Source organism: Acanthochromis polyacanthus, chromosome 7 (assembly GCF_021347895.1).
Source record: "Acanthochromis polyacanthus isolate Apoly-LR-REF ecotype Palm Island chromosome 7, KAUST_Apoly_ChrSc, whole genome shotgun sequence".
In the NCBI taxonomy this organism is placed as follows: Eukaryota; Metazoa; Chordata; class Actinopteri; family Pomacentridae; genus Acanthochromis; species Acanthochromis polyacanthus.
In genome coordinates, this window is record NC_067119.1 from 30,617 (window position 1) to 36,775 (window position 6,159).

A 6,159-nucleotide genomic window follows, 5' to 3' on the forward strand; every position below is an offset into this window, starting at 1 on the left:
GGGAATCACTGAAAGATATTTTTCACCATTTTCTGACATTTTATTGGTTCCAGACTAACTTTTCAGACTCACCTCATTTGCTGACAGACAATTTCCAGATGTTCTCTGAACAGATGTTGTCAGGTAGCTTCAGTGCTGTCAGACAGCTGTGAGCAGAAATTACAGTAAAAGAGTGAATTCAGTTGTTTTAATGTCAGATTTGTCCAAAATGAGTGATTTTTTTTTCTAGAAAACAGAACATAAACATGAAGCATTTTAAATATTAATACTGCAGTCGATTGTGTTCATATGATGCTGGGAGGCTAAAATCCTCATTGTGATTCATACCTGTATAGTTTTACAGCCCTACAACTGTGTTAGCTGTAACTGAATATATTCCTCCTTCAGTCTGGGTCTTCCTGTCTGCTCTCTGATCATCAGGTGTGTCTGAGTCTCCATTTCTGCCTCCTCTTTCCTCATTTTGTTCTTTAAATGATCAGCTACAGTCCAGTTTATCTTAGAAACACAGCAGCTGAACAGTTTTATGCATCATACAGGAACAGACTGACAGACCACTGTGGTTAACACAGTAGCAACTCCAAAGCAGTTTAATGATCATCATGGAGGACAGGATCCAGACTGTAGATTGTTGTTCTTCAGTTGTTGCTTCACCACATTAACTTCAGAGGTTTTTGGTGATAAGTGGATTGTTTATATGTCAGATATGAGTAATGTCCATTTGAAAATGTGTTCTATTGTTGTCTTTTGCTGAATGTCCTCTTCATGTAGCTTATAAAGTCTGAGTTGTGTTCAGAAACGTAGCTTTTCGAGGGTCTTTACGGGTCAGAATCAGCACCACCATGTTCTTACTTACCGTGTTCTGGACGCCTGAAGACAAATTCAAGTCAGCTCCAGAGACAAACAGGACGGGCGTGTTGTTGTTGTTGATGTTGATCCTTCAGATGATCTGCGTTCATTCATATTTATTAATAATTGCACTTCTCATGTGCTTGTGTCATTTACAGCTCAATATTTCTGTTGTTTGTTTGTGTATCAGTGGTTATCTTCCATATTAGTCTATCAGTGACTGAAAGTGAGCGTGCTCCTCCAGTTTAATTATCAACTGGAGCCTCAAAGACACTTTGATGAAAAAGGAATTGATCAGTCTCACTATGAAAGTCGTAAACTCTGATTTCATTGACCTCCAGTTTCCAAAACAAAGAAATACACGGTAAAACCGATGATAATTACACACAAACATTTATTAACCAAACAATAAACAACACACTCTCCGATCCCCCTTTTTAAAAATAGGGACCACCACCCCGGTCTGCCACTCCCCAGGTACTGTACCCGATGCCCACGCGACATTGCATAGACGTGTCAACCAAGACAGTCCAACAATGTCCAGAGCCTTCAGCATCTCAGGGCGAATCTCGTCCACACCTGGCGCCTTGCCACCGAGGAGCTTTTTAACTACCTCGGCGACCTCTGCCACGGATATGGACGCAGATACCCCCGAGTCTTCAGGCTCTGCCTCCTCCATAGAGGACGTGTTTACCGGGTTAAGGAGTTCCTCGAAGTGCTCTTTCCACCGCCCGACGATATCCCCAGTACGGGTCAACAGTTCTCCACCCCGACCATACACAGCCTGGGCGAAGCCCTGCTTCCCCTTCCTGAGGCGTCGAATGGTTTGCCAGAACTTCCCCGAGGTCGATCGAAAGTCCTTCTCCATGGCCTCCCCGAACTCCTCCCACACCCGAGTTTTAGCTTCCACCACTGCCGCAGCTGCCGCCCTTTTGGCCAGCCGGTACCTGTCAGCTGCTTCAGGAGACCCCCGAGCCAACCAGGCTCGATAAGTCTCCTTTTTCAGCCTGACGGCCTCCCTCACCGCTGGTGTCCACCAGCGGGTCCTTGGATTGCCGCCGCGACAGGCACCAGTGACCTTCAGACCACAGCTCCTAACAGCTGCTTCTGCAATGGAGGCTTTGAACATGGACCACTCAGAATCCATGTCCCCAACCTCCCCCGGGATGCAGGAGAAACTCTTCCGGAGGTGGGAGTTGAAAACCCTACGGACAGGGTCCTCCGCCAGACGTTCCCAGTTCACCCGCACTACACGTTTGGGTTTACCAGGTCTGTCCGGCAGTCTTCCCCGCCATCGGATCCAACTCACCACCAGGTGGTGATCAGTTGACAGCTCTGCACCTCTCTTCACCCGAGTGTCCAAGACATACGGCCGCAGGTCTGACGATACGACTATAAAGTCGATCATCGACCTTTGGCCTAAGGTGCTCTGGTACCAAGTACACTTATGAGCAACCTTATGCTCGAACATGGTGTTTGTTATGGCCAAACCATGACTAGCACAGAAGTCCAATAAAAAAACACCACTCGGGTTCAGATCGGGCAGGCCGTTCCTCCCAATCACCCCCCTCCAGGTTTCTCCATCGTTGCCCACATGAGCGTTGAAGTCTCCCAGGAGAACTATGGAATCCCCGGGCGGTACCCCTTCCAGGACCCCACCCAGAGACTCCAAGAAGGCCGAATACTCTGAACTGCTGTTCGGCGCATAAGCACAGACAATAGTCAGAGTTTTCCCCCCTGCAACACGAAGTCGCAGAGAGGCGACCCTCTCGTTCTCCGGGGAGAACTCCAACAAAGCGGCGCTCAGCCGGGGGCTTGTGAGTATCCCCACACCCGCCCGGCGCCTCTCTCCCTGGGCAACTCCGGAGTAGGAGAGAGTCCAACCCCTCTCCAGGATTCTGGTTCCAGAACCCTTGCTGTGCGTGGAGGTGAGCCCAACGATATCTAGCCGGTATCGCTCCACCTCCCGCACCAGCTCAGGTTCCTTCCCCGCCAGTGAGGTGACGTTCCACGTCCCCAGAGCTAGTCTACGCCACCAGGGGGCGGCACGCCCAGGCGCCCGCTCCTGCCTACTGCCCGGTGAACATAGCACCCGACCCCGACTTCCTGCCCTGTAGGTGGTGGGTCCACTGGGCGGTGGCCCCGTGTTACTTTTTCGGGCTTTGCCCGACCGAGCCCCACGGGACCCCAAGGCTCGGCCACCAAACGCTCCTGTACGAGCTCCCCCCCCAGGTCTGGCTCCAGGGAAAGGCCCCGGTTTCCCTATCCCGGGCGAGGTAGCGGCTTTGCCTTTAATTGTTCTCATCGAAGTCTTCTGAATCGCTCTTAGTCTGGTCTCTCACCCAGGACCAGTTTGCCTTGGGAGACCCTACCAGGGGCTTATGCCCCGGACAACATAGCTCCCAGGATCACCGAGACACTCAAACCCCTCCACCACGATAAGGTGGCGATTCGACAACAATGAATAAATGAATGAATAAATGCGGTTAAACTAGTGAACTGTGATCGTCACTGGAAGCAGTTGGTTGAAAAGGTGATGAATTTAGAACGACTTTGAAAATTAGAAAACCAATTGTAATTTGTAAATTCACCCGTTTAGCAACAGGAAACTGATACTTGCATAGCCCTAGTAGTGGTGAGAGGGAGGCTGCTGTGATGATCTGCTGGATGAGACGTTCAGGAACACAGAGACAAGAAGGCACTTTGGCAGGTTTGTGTTGCAAAAGTGTGGCAAAGTACAAACACTAAGAGTCAAAGCTCATAGTTACCAAGGAAATATATGTGTTGTTATAGTTCTTAAGCAATTCTTAAACCAGATGCATTCTTCTAAGAGCCAATTTTCTAAGATCCTCTTCCTCTAAAAGCCCATTCTTACAAGCCAAAGTTGAATTTCTCTAAAAGCCCAGGTTACATTCTTCATAAGGCCAAGTCCAGCCCAAGACAAACCCCTCAACAAGTCCAGTCGCATCCCAGTGACTTTCCTCTATATAGAAATTTTTGGAGCCAAATTCAAATCAGCATCTAACCAATCATAGATGTGTTCCTCCCAAGAGGCGGTGTTAGCTTCACTGCCCAGGAGAGGTCAGAGGCCACATACCTTTCAAACGTGCTCTTAGTTCATTTCTTAAATGTAGAAATCCAATTGTTCAATATTTATGATGATCACAGATCTGAAATAACACAGAAGAAGTGATTAAAATGACACCAAACACAACATGTTTGTCTCTTATGGTTTCTGAGATAATAATAAAGGGTGTAAACATAAGAATAAACTTACAAACTGTAGACTTTAGGCTACATGAAGGTAAACATACAACATGGGTAAACATACAAGCATATACATTGACTAATAAGAAAAATCAGACATAGGGGAGAAGACATGCTTGAAGTGAAAAGTCTCTGTGTCTTCATGGCTGTGGTCTGTGAGCTGTGATCCTTGTTCTGATGTAAACTGTTCAGTCCATTCCTGTGTAGAAAGTTCTGGGTGCTAGTGAGGGAGATCAGAAGGTCAGAATGCCAACCCTGTGGTTTTCCTCACAGCTGACACTTTATGACCTTATCAGGTTCTGTGGAGGTAGGAGGCATCCTGTTGTCTCCAAGAGCGCCATGAGTGGTCCTTTAGTAGCAAACATCCAATAGCAGATGTTCTATTTGGAGGTGAATTTTGGTTAGCTGTCTTCTGAAATGGTGTCTTATCAAATTTACAGCTTTGGGAGAGGATCTCTGGATCTTTGTGTTGCTGTGGAATGTTCTGCTCCTGAGAACGCTACACAGAGGAAGAACGTTCTGAAAGCAACAGTACACGATGCTGAGGCCTGGGATCATTTTTATCAAATGTTCCTGCAACAATATAAGTGGATTATCAGTAAATGACCACAGATCCAATATTCTGAGGATGTTTTAGGAATGTTGTTGAGAAAACACTTCATTAATGTTCCCACAGTGTTCCATGAAACAAAATAAGGATGTTCTGAATACAACATTTGGAAAACATTGGAAGAACATTGGAGCAAAAACAGTGTTCTCACCAAACATTATTAGAACGTCTTTGGAGAATATTATGCATTGAAGAAGAACATTGTAGGAACTTAACAAAACATTACTAGAACTACAGAAATTTCTGAAGCAAAAAATTATCTGTATACAAAAAAAAACAGCACAAAAATAATTCTCCATTTTTGGAACAGCACTGAGCTGCTCCAATAAAAACTCCTCAAACATCCAGATATCTGTGAGCAAACCCTCCTGGTTCTGATATAAATCACAGACCACAGGTCATCAGACACTGAAGGAGACCATGAAGGAGAACATGGTGGAGTTCAGTGATGACATCTGTAGCATCATGTTGAACGATGATTGAAGGAAACTGAGAGCTCCAGCAGTGGAAGGATCATCAGCAGATCGTACATTTGTCTTCATATTTTTTCTGCCAATCCTCTATTTCTTGTTCTTGCTTTTTCTCCAAATCCTCCAGTTCTTTAAGTTGTTTTTCTTTGTTCTTCATTTCATCTTGTAGGTTTGTTTTTTCTTTAACTACTACTTCTTTCTCTTTTCTCTCTATTTCTTCTCTGAGTTCCTTTTCTTTGTGATTAAACTGGTCCTTTAACAGATCGTACTCTCTGCTGTGTTCTTCCTGTTTCTGTTTTATTTCTACTTCATGCTTTTTCTTCAGATCCTTCAGTTCCTATTTATGTTTTTCCAGCAGAGCTTCAAAGTCTTTGCTGTATTTCTCTTTGAACTCATTCAACTCTTCAGCTTTCTTTCTTGCTTCTTCTTCATATCTCTTCTTCATCTCCTCCATGTTTTTCTTGTAACCTTCCTCCTTTTCTTTCCCCTCTCTCTCCTCTTGTTCTCGTTTGATTCGATCTTCTCTTCTTTGGTTTTCATGTCTCTGTCTGTCCTGATCATATTCCTCTTGAAGCTTTCTCAGTCTTTCTTGTTCCTCCTGACGTCTCTGTTCATCTTCCTGACGTCTGTTTCTCCACCATTCTTCTTGTTCCTTCTTCCAGGTTTCTTGTTTTTCTTTCATTTCTCGTCTACTCTCCTCCAGTTTTCTGTCAATGGTCTCCTTTTCCTTTGATTCTGACTCTATTTTTCTCTCCAGAGCTTCTCGTTCTTGTTTCCACTTCTGTTGCTGATGTTCATCCTGCTCTTTCCTCTTCTTCTTCTCTCTTTTTTCTGTTCTGTCTTTCTCTCATCACGCTCCTTGTAGATTTTTTCCTCCATATCTACCAGTAGTTTTTCTCTCAGTTTTCTCTCCTGTTCAATTCCAGCTCTCTCTTCTTCTATTCTTCTTTTCATTTCTTCTTTTTC